This window comes from Brachypodium distachyon, chromosome 3 (assembly GCF_000005505.3).
Source record: "Brachypodium distachyon strain Bd21 chromosome 3, Brachypodium_distachyon_v3.0, whole genome shotgun sequence".
Taxonomy (NCBI): domain Eukaryota; kingdom Viridiplantae; phylum Streptophyta; class Magnoliopsida; order Poales; family Poaceae; genus Brachypodium; species Brachypodium distachyon.
In genome coordinates this window covers 36,211,497-36,224,413 of record NC_016133.3, presented here as the reverse complement: position 1 = coordinate 36,224,413, position 12,917 = coordinate 36,211,497, and the positions used below count along the sequence as shown (strand labels likewise).

The following is a 12,917-nucleotide window of genomic DNA, read 5'->3' as shown; positions in this document are numbered from 1 at the left end:
GATGCGATTGTAGGCCCACGCTGCGATATGGGCCTATCACCCATGTTGCTCCAGTCTCCAAATATTGTCGCTCTGCTCATTCTCCTCTACGGATGGATGGCATCCGGCCTCGTCAGGTACAAGTAGAGCTCAACCGTCCTCGACGAACACGCACTACGTTACGGTAGATAATCGGACGCATTCCAAAGTGCGTCAATTTATATTCGTGGCATTTTAAAAGTGTTGAATATATTCGCGTTGACAAAAGTATTTGACGTACTTTATTGACAAAATCTGCGGTTGAAGTGCTAAAAATGCGGTTAAAAATCAAAATTAACTACATTTGAGCAAAGTACGGCTATCATAGTACAGGCAAATGTCTACCATAAGGTAGTGGTGTACCCGTGGTTGGGTATAAAATTTTACCATACCCGCGACCCATGACGGATAAGGAGTACCCGCGGGTATTTATACCTGACCCGCTGAAAACGCAAAACAACATTATTTCAGCATATACGTGCCAGTCAAAGGATATTGGGTTGGGCTTGGGCATCCGGAGTTGGGTCTTAGACAGGGGTTAATGGGCTTCTTGTACTAGGCACTAACAACTGTAGGTGCAGTTACACAGATAGACGGGTACACAGAAAGATTAGGTTTTCCACGAGAGCTCTGCCCTAGCCGTCACCGTCGAAGATTTAGCGTTCCCCTTGCCTCCGGCCACCGTACTGGCGCTGCGAGGTGCAGGGAACCTCGGTTCCTCTTAAGATTATCCAGAAGTATTTGGTTTCGATCGGCAACACAATGGCGGAGGTTGCAATGCCGTCGTGAATAAAGGTACTCTAGTTCTTCCTCTGCTGTGGTGGTGCCTCAACGGGCGTTGCTAAGGAGTCAGAGATTTTTAATCCCCGTGGGTTTAGTGTACCGATCTTGTGGATCTTGGGTTTGTGTACTCACAGATCCGTTCATGATGCTTTTGTTGGTTTTATCTTTTGTAATTTTGGAATACTTCTTTGACGTTCTGATGAAGATCTTGCGTTTCGACGACCTGCACGTTTAGGGGATCATCCCCGGCCAAGTACGTTCAACGCTCATGGCTTCTCATCTTTTTGGATGAGTGACTCAAGGGGCTTTTCGAAACATTTGAAGGTAGTCAAGTTCGTGCAGGTATACCAATAACGATGTTGCTGCTACAGTCTGATCGCAATCTCTATGTTGAAGCCTTAGCAGAATTTCATGTTGCAAAGTATGAAATCACAAAAAATGTGTTCTTAAGAGATTTCATTGTAATTCTTAATTATAAGAGTTATCTTGTACTCCCTCCGTTACATAATTCTTGTCGAAATATTACATGTATCTAGACGCTTTTTAGGAATAGATACATCCATTTTTGGACAAATTTGAGACAAGAATTATGGAACGGAGGAAGTAGTTTCTAGAATCAATGATCCAAAGCATTGTACCTATAATGGTTCTCGTGTTTAAATAAAGTTATAGATTATTCTAAAAAAAAAGATAGACGGGTTCGCGTCTTCGAATACCATACCCGTAGATGCCAAACCCGTCGGCTACAAAATCTTACGTTTACACATCCGCGGATATTTGTTTTTACCAAACCCATCTTAAACAGGTAAAAACCCTCGGGTATGCGGGTATGGATATCCATTGCCCATGCTCTCCTCACTCGTCGGCCGTCGTCGTCGCGGAAGGCTCCAGATATATTGTAAAACAAAAAAAATCGGAAGGCTCCAGAGCTCCAACGGCCGACGAGATGGCCTCGCCGGCCAGCGGCGACTCCGATTAGGTAGGCCGCTTCCTCCTCCTCCTCCTCATTTACCCCTCTCCCCTCCCAAGCCCAACCCATCGGTTGCCTATGGATCGCACGATCCCAACCCCCGCGTCTTACTGCTCTGCTGGCGCTTCTATCGATTGCATCGGCGTTCTCTCGCTCTGCTTCGGTCGTGCTCGACTCTTTTAACTGCGTAGGCTCAATTGTTAGGTTAGGGCTAAGGACGCTTGATGCTTCTACTGTCTTACAGCCGCTGTGCCCTGGTTCGTAGCTGCAGTTTGGTCGATTCCGATAGGTTTGGCGATTCCCCTTTCGCTTGCCCAACGCCTAGTGTTTATAAATTAACACATGAATGGTTGATTGGATAGATGGATCACAAATTGTCCGGGCAAGACTGGAATCACTAGTCCATGTTTGATTAGGGCGCTAATTTTGAGTTTTGACCAAGCTCGAACATTCCAGACTGCTTATGCGTCTTGTCTGTTCTGCAAAAATAAAAGTGTTGGTTGCTTGGTCAGAATGAAGTGTTCAAGAAGCACCTTGTTTACATCCGCAGGACCATTTTGTGACGTCGTTGCGTGGGTTTCATTCTGTTCTAGTACATATTTTGATTGGTGTATGCTAGTTCTAGGATGCTCACTATGCTTCCAAGGGTCTGCATGCTTTTTAATGACCAAGCAATGCTGTGTTGTTTCATATAATAATTGGCTGTATTGTCAAACTTATTGCCTTTTACAATCTCCATCTTTTCCCTGATGCTATCTTGCACTCAATTTTCATGTAAGGACCTCTAATAGATTTCACCGCAAAATAACGAGCATTTTTCCTCAAAATAAATAAATAATGAGCCTTGTATCCACCCTCAATTTGCCAGGTACTGTTGGAAGCAAAAGGCTGTACACGGACATTGATTTTCAATAGGCCAAGGCAGTTGAATGCCCTCTCCTCTGCAATGGTATGTCTGCAAGGGAGTTTTGTTATGATTTCTACTAGTACTATAGCATGTAGAAATAGTGGCCACACTTGCTTTTAGAAAGGCTGAGGCAAAAATTCTGTTATTGTCCTCCAGTTTACAGGACTTCTGAGGTGTGTCAATTCTTACGAGGAAAAAAAATGCAGTTAAACTGTTGATTGCGAAGGTAACGGATACCACTGCATGTCTATTATCATTTAATATTTGATTTAGTTCTTAAATGTAGCTTGTGGATGTCTTGTTTTTTGGTCCTGTAACCTGGGCCTCACCTTTGAATATTAGGATGCTGTCTATTAACACATAAGTCGAAATAGAAATTACCGAGTAATAAGAAAGTCGCAGTGAAACAGTCACCCAATCAGTTCTCTCAAAATCGAGGAGCTGTAAGTAACAATGCTGTGCTTAGTCAAACAATTATGGTGCTAGTATCGTTTGTTTTCTGAGCCTTGCACTCATTTTTTTCCGTCCGTACTCATTGCTGATTTGAAGTGTATGGCATATTGTCTTCTTTTAACAATTTCACATTTAGCTCCCTCAGCTCCAAAATATAAGGCGTATTTCATTTCTTTTGACCGAGGATTTGACCAAGAATTACTTCTTTAACATGTGACTCATGTGGTATAAATTATAACCATAAGTAAGCACTTCTGAATACGAATACAATGATATCAATTTTATATCACATAAATTACATGTTAATGGAGTAATTTTGGTCAAAGGAAACGAAATAGTCTTTATATTATGAAGAGAAAAGTCTATTTTCAACCCTGATCTTGTAGATAAAGTCTGAATTAGACCCTAACCTCTTAATCCCTGAATTTCGAACCCTAACCTTACTGATCCCGGTCAAATATCCCCTTAATCCCGGGAATCCTGTTTGGCAGACTCGATGATCATTTAGCTGTCAAGTACAACCTAGCACGTAACTATAGACTTCAGTTCATGGGCCTCATGGCTTCATGCAAGCTATGGTCTATGTATATGCCTACAGTAAACATACTGTACTATACATGGCCGGATTTATGGACCCGAAAGTATAGAAGATCCACAAAGCCAGCCCACTCGACAAAATGATAATATAAATAGCAAGGAAAAGGTATCACGTCGTTTCTACATGCTGCAAAGTACTGGTCAGCGTCGCACGCTATACATACGCTAGAGCGTCGATGCCAGAAAGAAGAGAGATAAGAGAAAACACCGTCTTGGGACTATCCCGGCCCAAGCCAATTAAACTGGTCCGCCAAAGGCCAAACACGACTTCTGGGATTAAAGGTTTTAATTAACCGGGATCGGTAAAGTTAGGGTTCAAAATCCAGGGATTAAAAGGTTGGGTCTAATTCAGACTTTGTCTAAAGATCAGGGTTGAAAATAGACTTTTCTCTATTATGAAACAGAGGGAGACTTGGGTTGTTCTTTAGTTTGCTGTTGATATTGTTGTTTGGATCATTTTTTTTTTCATTTCCGGCTATTCTTATGTTATATTCTCTTAGATTGATCTCCATCCCTTCCTTTGCCGATTTTAACAAATCATATCTTTATGCGATTCAATCACCACCTTTTCCAGGGTAAAGGTAGAGGTGATGTTGCTGAAGTTGCCCGGTCTGTAAATAATGGTACTCGTTACTTGCATTGAGGATATCTTTACTCTTATAAAGATCTCAGTTGGTGGCGGCGGTCCATCACCTTCAGACCATGCCAACAGTGGCACAAAAGGTTAAGATGAGAACGGATATAGATTATTTGATCTAAGACAATAAATGGTAGTATAAAATTTTCGTTCAACATGTAGTGCAAGTGTGTAACTATTTTTAATCCTTAGCAATGATGGGTATTGCGCTAGTTGAATATCTAAAGCTGATTGCTTCAGCATTTTTGCTGTTACTTCTGTCACCTTTATTTTCTCCTGCACGGATTCAATCATAGGAGTAATATTTATATTCATTTATTGTTACTCCGGACATTGACTGACTGTATGTTCTCTGAAATTAGATACCTGGAAATATGGTGCTGATTTTTTCCGGACTGAATTTTTGTTAAACTAGACCATTGCAACTTATATCAAACCACAGGTGAGCTTCATCCTTTGAAATTTATTCTCCAGAAAATCATTGATGTCTCTATTGCACACTACTAAAAGCTACAACATTTGGTTGTAGGTTTCTCTACTTGCCGGAATTGTCATGGGAGGAGGTGCTGGGGTTTCTATACATGGAAGGTTTCTAGTTGCCACGGAGAACACGGTATATATTTTCTGAACAAAACTCAAAAGGCATTTTGTTTCCCTCGTTACTTAGATCTTTTAATTAGGGTTGTAGTTGGGGTTCCCGCACACTCAGTCCAGTACTATAACTGTGTAATGATTGCATATTACCCTATTCAATTTCACGTTTTTAAATATTTTATGATGATACTGTATACACGCACTCATCAGGGGCGGATCCAGCGGGGGGTGTCCAAACAATGCAGATTTTTTGAAAATATAGAAGTTACACTTAACCTGGGTGTATTAGATGATAATTTGAGATTAAAACTATAAATCAGAAACAATCAAAGGAACAAATTCGTTATGGGCCAACACCCATCCTAATAGCCCAGCAAGCAAATAAGCTGGGCCATTCACGTAGCAACGACCCGGTCGATGAGTCCAGAGGAATCAATCGATCCCCCATCCCCACACGAAACCTCACAACGGCAGAACCAGCGAAGACATGGACGACGGCTAGTGTTGAGAGAGTATATTCCGCGATGAAGCTAGTGAAGATTAAGCTTTGAAATAGTACTGGTGATCAATAGTTGAATGATTGCTTGGTCACATTTCTTGAGCGGCTTTGAAATAGTACTGGTGATCCATAGTTGAATAATTGCTTGGTTCTTGAGCAAGATATCTTCATGGAAGTAACCGGTGACAATGTAGTCAAGGTTTTCATGGCGCTAAAAACATGTAGAGTATTTTAAACTTAAAGTTTTAAATCGGCTTTTCCCACATTTTGAACCTTTTTATTGCAATTGCTATTGTCCGTGACTGTATTAAACTACTTGTATTGTAATTATAACAAGTTTTAATTTGTGTGTTAAATTTGCAATGTTTGAATGCGACATTTTTTTAATAGATATTAAGCATGGCACCCCCACTGTTGAATTCCTAGATCCGCCACTGGCACTCATATGTATACTGTTTACTGGTGCTTGTATTGCACCGCGATGTATGCATGTCAAATATAAGTTATGGAGATTATACTCCATGTTGGCACAAAGTACTTGACCAAGAATTATTAATTCATGGCTAAGTGCTTACTCTTCTTTGTGCCTTTTCTCAGCCAACCATTTCTCATGTTTTTGATGTTTTTTTAGGTGCTAACTTGTTTGTCAGGTCTCACAGTTAGGTCGGTAATCATGTAGTCAACTCGCCACTTACCTGTCTGTGCTTGCAGCTCTTGTAATTAGTAGGAAGATTGCTTTCTTGATGCCTTTTTATGGATAACCAGCATGTTTGTATGCACCAAAATTTGAGTTCATGTATTGAAATGTCTATGCATGTTTTTGCATGCCAGAAACAGTATTGGGACTCTTTCCAGATCTAGGGTCTTTTTTTTTCTAAACTACCTGGGTTCTATGGTAACCTTTTCTCTCATATCTTCAGTATTCAATTGATTTTTGACACATAATCATATGTCATACCAACTTAATCTGCAACTATTAAATTAGTTTGTGTACTGCTATATTCATTTTTTTTACATTGCTGAGGAATTTTCGTTTATTATCCTTAAAATAACTCTTTTGAATGACCATGTCCTTATTTGATTTTGATCCGTGGTGCTTCTAATGAAAAACACCTATGAAATTATGGAAAAGGTATGCTTCAGGTAGGCATTAGAAATATATGTAGAAAAATAAAAATAAAAATCTGGATGCCTTTAAATTTCACTGGTTCTCAGTCTTCAGTTTATCTCATAGAAAACTAAAACTATCTTCATGCTGCATGGTTGTGGAAATATATGTAGCCAAAGTTCTGAATGTCTATTTAACTTCACTGGTTCTCTAAGGTTGGTTAGTTCAACTTGAGTCAAGGATCATTTGTCAATTGGTTATACACACTCTTAGGTTGATTTTGCAGAATTATCCTGGAAGACAGTTTTTCATTAAACTGCTAATGACATCTTTCTCCAGGAGAAATATGTTGTTTTTTTTTACTAAACTGTTAATGACGTCTTTCTCCAGGAGAATATGTTGGTCTTACTGGTGCAAGATTAGATGGTGCGGAAATGCTTGCATGTGGCCTGGCAACTCATTTTGTCCATTTGAATGTAAGTTTGCTGATAATTTAAATTTGATGTTCGCTGCATCACCGTGTGCTTGTTCCTTACATCCTTGGAAAGTTGAGCAATATGTGTTTTTTTTTTCTTACATGCTTTCAGTTACTGTATGATTTTCATTCCTATATTGTGGTCCAGATTTGTATTACTATGCTACGCACATGCTTTGCTAACGTTGTTGATATTTAGTTGACCTTCATGCTAGTGTTTTTTTTTCCAGAGGATGTCATTGCTTGAAGAATCGCTTAAAAAGGTGGACACTTCTGACCCATTTGAAGTCTGTGGCATTATCGATCAGTTCTCACAACAGCCATCCCTGAAAGAAAGCAGCACTCTGAATAGGTAGGTGGGCAATTGTATTATCTATTCATGTATGTGGAATTATATTCAGGAATGCATGTGGAGTTTATATTGGTCAAGAAAGAGAAGTTGTTATGCACATGCTCTGTCCTTTGCATGCATAAGATATGGCATAGGTTTGCCTCTGACAAGATATCCTTGACATCTTTTTTCTGCTGACATGTCGTATGAAAATTGCCTCTGACATAATCATGTGTTGTAAAAAAACAGTTTGTCTAATTGCTCATTAATTATAAGTTCTGCAACATGACAGCTTGCTTGTCCATAAGACTTCCTAACATTATGTTCCAACTGATTTAAACTAGCAATGCATGAATAATCTGAAGTGATCATTTACACTTGCTTTTGTCATTGTGTTTTAATTTGGTCCTAAGGCCCATCTATATACTAGCCGAAGTCCATGTTGCCCTGTAATTAAGGTTATGTACTGATGCTTGGATCAATTATGCCTGATTCCTCTCGTTGTTACTTCCACTTCTTTTGTGCCCCAAGACTGGAAGTCATCAACAAATGCTTCTCGGAAAGAACAGTCGAAGAAATAATATCCGCTCTGTGAGTTCTCCTGGAGTTAATTGTGGCTTTTATGAATTTATGTGTTTTGTCCTACTAAATTTGGTATCTATCATGTCAGGAATAGGAAGCTCCAAGTGCGGCTGATGGATGGATAACTGCTGCAATCCGATCATTGCCGAAGGCTTCTCCTACTAGTCTGAAAATCTGTTCTCGCATCGGTATCTTTCAAACACTTCCAAAACATCATTATCCATATAATTTTAGTCAATTGTTTTATTGTCTTGGCATGTTATGTTATTCAATAGTAATTGATGGTTGGTTTGATCCATTGACCCTTGATATGATTTCATCTACTGAATATCTCTATTGCTTGGTATAGTATTGATCGAATGCAGTAGTTGTGCTAGGTAGGACCTTAGGATGCTGGGGACCTCGACCCTTGTGGCACCCTGATGGCCTAGCTGACCATAGGTTGGTGGTCAAGCCACCTCACCCGCTTCAAACCCAAGCTTGGCACGGGTGCTCGTCTCCTTCTACATTGGAAGCCAGAGGTCCTGGCCAAAATTCAAATAACACATAGATATGGAACTAAGCTGTTCATTGATTTCCATTATAGGGTGTCCATCCCCATTATATAGACAGTAGTCTAGACGACTTCGATGTTGACTCTGGTGTTGACTTAGATGGGCTTGTTTTTATTCCTAATAGGAGTACATGATTCCTACTTCAGTCTGACGCGACCTTTAATTGGAGCACTGAGCTGACTCACCTAGGACTACCTGGAAGAGTCCGAATCAGATGTAGGTCTGGTTCTACACACAGTCTCTGAGAAGGTAATCCAACAGCCACGTTCCAATTGCTGAGTGGTTCCAAGTGTCCTATCTGCTGAACTTTGGTTCCTGTGTTTTTGCACGATCGATAAATCCCATATATGTATCAGTTTGCATGGACCAATTGTGAGTTCAGGCATATGAGTTGAAAAGCCTTGGAATTGATAGTGTGGGATCCCAGCATCTATGTAGTGTTCTGGCTATCTGCACAACTGCCGGCGCATAACAAAAGGACTGGTTGATTTGTTCATTTTTTTAAATCTGCAGTTACCACCAAATTTATTCTCAATGTCATGATGCTTTGTGTCTACTCGTGAGACCGGTGCACACTTAACTGGATCCAGCCTTGTCCCTCTTTCCACCTCCCTGCTCAGCTACCCCATCTCAACTTCCTTGTCCCCTCTTGCATTTATTTTTGTTACAATTTACAACTCCTGCCAATTTTCCAGATCATCTACTTGTGGTGTTCTCTATATCACCTTCTAGCCTATTCCAGTTAGATACCCATCAGCTCTGAGCATAATAATATCATATGGTCTACCTTGGACCAGTTCCTACCTCAAGCAGAATCATTACATATTAAGCTTATTTGCTTTTGCTCATGAAAAAGTAATTTGGCTGCACCAAACACCATTAGTATTATAAAAAAAGCATCAGTACCAAAAGTCTTAGTTTTACTTCAGAACTTCTGAAGAACTGTGTAGTTTCACCAATTCGTGAACCAAGTTTGCTTTCAATGAGATGTTAAACTAAGTGAGTTTTCATGCATATCCCATTTCTATGTGGGCTCTTACTTTTTTTTTCTGTGATTGTCATTTCAGATAAGAGAAGGAAGACTGCAGACTTGGCGAATGCTTGTGTCGAGAATATAGAATGGTTTGCCATGTGATGCGAGGTGACTTTAGTAGAGACTTCTTTGAGGTCTTGTTTATTTGGGATCATATATATCTAAAACCGGATTACTGTTGCAGGGATGCAGGGCTATATTAGTTGATAAAGATCGAAACCCAAAGGTCACATATATTACTTCAAATGTACAATGGTTCTCAGAATATGGATCATATTGAAATTGCAGTGGATGCCTCCAAGTTTGGATCAGGTGCACGATGTGGCAGTTGAAAAAAATATTTCTCCAAGGTTGATGATCCACAGTGCTAAGATTTGAACCTACCCACCAGACGTTCTCATGGTAGAAGAATTGTTCTCAAAGCTTTGCTTGGAGTTTCATGTGGAGGATTCAACAAGCCTGGACGAGTGGACGGTTATCAATCCCGAGTAGCATATCATCTCCAGTCCGAGACAACTGATGAAATAAATATGAAATACGCATTGTAAATTCACTCATTACTACAAAAGAAAACTCTGGATGGCCTGTAGTTATAGGAAGTTTTTTATTAAAAAAAACTGGACCAAAGAGGACTGTTGAACTCCTCCAAAGAAAAAGAGAACTGTTGAAGAAGTCTCCAGTGATAATCCTTGCTTTTTTTAGCACAGGGGGGTAATCCTTGCCGACGTTGCTCTCCAAATTTATTTTCTTTAGGTCAAAGGTTGCTCTCCAAGTGGCTTCGGCTTCTAACAGTGCGACGATAGCTGTGTTTGCACGGCCCACTGGCAGAAGGGCCCTCGAGAGCGGCCCATTGGCATTGGTATGCAGCACCTTAGGCTGAAAGTCAGTCGAAGTCTTTGAATGGGTGTCGCAAAAGTCATGAACGACATACATTAGCTGACAGAAGCGGCTGCATTTTGTACATTATTTTTCTCTTCAGTAGCCGCCAATTGACAGCTCACTGGAACACTACAGTAAGACCCTCGTAACTTTCTTTAGGACTCTTTGCTGCAATATATAAGACCAAAAAAGGAGCAGTTGACGTGTCTTGATCCAACGACGAATATAAAATCCAGCGACTTCAATTACTGAAGAGAAAACAAATAGCATGTGCACCGTCCATCGCTTTCATTTGTTGCTTCCAACCGCGCCGTAGACATCACTCCGTTTTTTCTCTCTCTTCACTCTGTATTATATTCTGAATTATGTACTACCTACAGAGTATTCAGGTGGAAACCATTTCTCACCGTTGGATGAACGCTCTAATGAGAGACGAGTGTCGTTGGAAGTAATGCAAGATCCAACATGAATAGAATTACGAACATACGCAAAAAAAAGAAAGAATTACGAACATACGAACCAAAGAAGATAATATAGATACATCTACAAAATATCTACTAGCAGTTGTAAAACAAAAGCTATTACTGCATGAATCATCGCCATAAACATTGAACAAACTAGTTCCGACATGCGCCGACCAACGACCTGATCACATCTAAAATAGAATGAAACATGATACTTCCTCCCATCCATAATAAGTATCGGACATCTAGTGCAAAATTAATCCCTCCGATCCATAATAAGCGTCAGACATTTTGTACGAAGTTAGTAATGATGGAGAGTTAGTGATGTGATCATACTTATAGGAAGAAGACAACGATGGGAAGAGGAGATGGAGAACATGAACGGAGCATTTCCTACAAACTTGGTTGTCGGGGACAATCCGTCGACTAGTGCTTTCCTTGTTTGCTGCACGGCAGGGTGAGACTCGAAGATCGCAAGCACAAAGAAGAAGAAAATGTTTTCTTTGAGTGTTCTTTGTTGATGCATGTCTCCCCTTATAGACCTTAACTCGTACCCCTTGAAACCACTTAGGGCCTCTTTGATTCACAGGATTTTCAAAATGCAGGAATAGGAAAAATACAGGGTCAAAGTGACATGTCATCTTCAATAATACAGTAATTAGATGATGTTTGATTGTGCAAAAAAAAACATAGGATTCTTACAATGAGATTGGATTGGATGGAATTCTTTCTACAAAACCTAGTAGAAATGAACGCCAAGAAAAGTTTCCTATAGTTTGTAATCGTTCGAATCAAACGAAACCACGTAGGAAAAATTCCTGAGGATTCAAAATCCTCCAAAGATCCTTCGGAATTCCTTTAAATAAGGGGGCCTTAACCACCGACAAGATGTTCTTCTCGTCCCCTAAAACAAATGATGTTCTTCTCATACCCGTGCAGGAACCGTCGCCTGGAATATCTTCAGCACACCCAACTTTCTATTTCTAACCTCACGCGAACGGACCAGTTTATCCATAGGTCGGTGCATGAGACAAACACATGCGTTGATGTGTAGATAATCTGATGCCATGCACTTCACAGATCAAAAGCTTCGATTTTAAAACCTGGATTGGACTCTGGGAAATTACAGGTCACACATGCTCCCTACGTTTCCAAAACACAAGTCATATAGATTTGTGCATTTGGACCAAGTCAGCTCTCGTTTATAGTGTCTGACCATTCATATTGGATTAATAGTAAATGGATGTAAGTAGTTATTGGCCGGGTGCGGGTTTCAAAAGAAAAACGAGGTGTATTGTGAAACAAATGAAAAAAAATCTATATGAGTTGTGTTTTAGAATGGAAAGAGTAATTAAACGTGGATAAATGCGAAATGCAAGGGGAGGTGCAGCTGGCTTTTCCTTGCCACATCATATAATATAAGACAGTCATGTGACAAATCCGTATGTTGATCTCACCTTTATCTCTTGTCAGTATGGGAGGCAGGTGGCCTCCATGGCGGGACGAATTCTCGCGCGCTAACTGCCTATATTGTATTTTTGCTCATATTAATACGTGATGTGCTGTGCTGTGCTCCGCATCGTATGATTCGGTCAAGTCAACATCACGTGAGAGAAACTTTCCTCCCTCCTTCTCTCATGTCACGCGTCCCTACACACCTCACGAATGATTCTTCTCTTGCTTTCAGAGTGGGTCATTACGATTCTTTACTAAAATTTGATTCTTCAACGTTTTTTAGAATCTAATTTATTTTTGCTATTCATATTTGACCAGGCATTGCTTGGGCCGGCTCGAGCACAACAAAGCCCAACCTGACAATTTCGAAGAGTTTTCTTTCCCTGTATAAACTTTATTTTAAACCACCTTTAGTAACTCGTGAACAATATTACTTCTTCCATCATCAGATCGACAATGAAATTTGGGGATCACCTCACCATAATATCCTGATGGAGAACAAGAAGCTTTAGATGAGTTATACTCCCTCCGATTCATAAAAAATGTCGTCGATTTTATATTAAGTTAGTACAATTTTA

General features: G+C 40.1%; 1 pseudogene; it reads left to right on the top strand.

The window, feature by feature from the left end:
* The first annotated feature begins 1,732 nt into the window (after nucleotides 1-1,732).
* On the top strand, nucleotides 1,733-10,242 carry LOC100844896 (annotated as a pseudogene).
* Nucleotides 10,243-12,917: the final 2,675 nt, after the last annotated feature.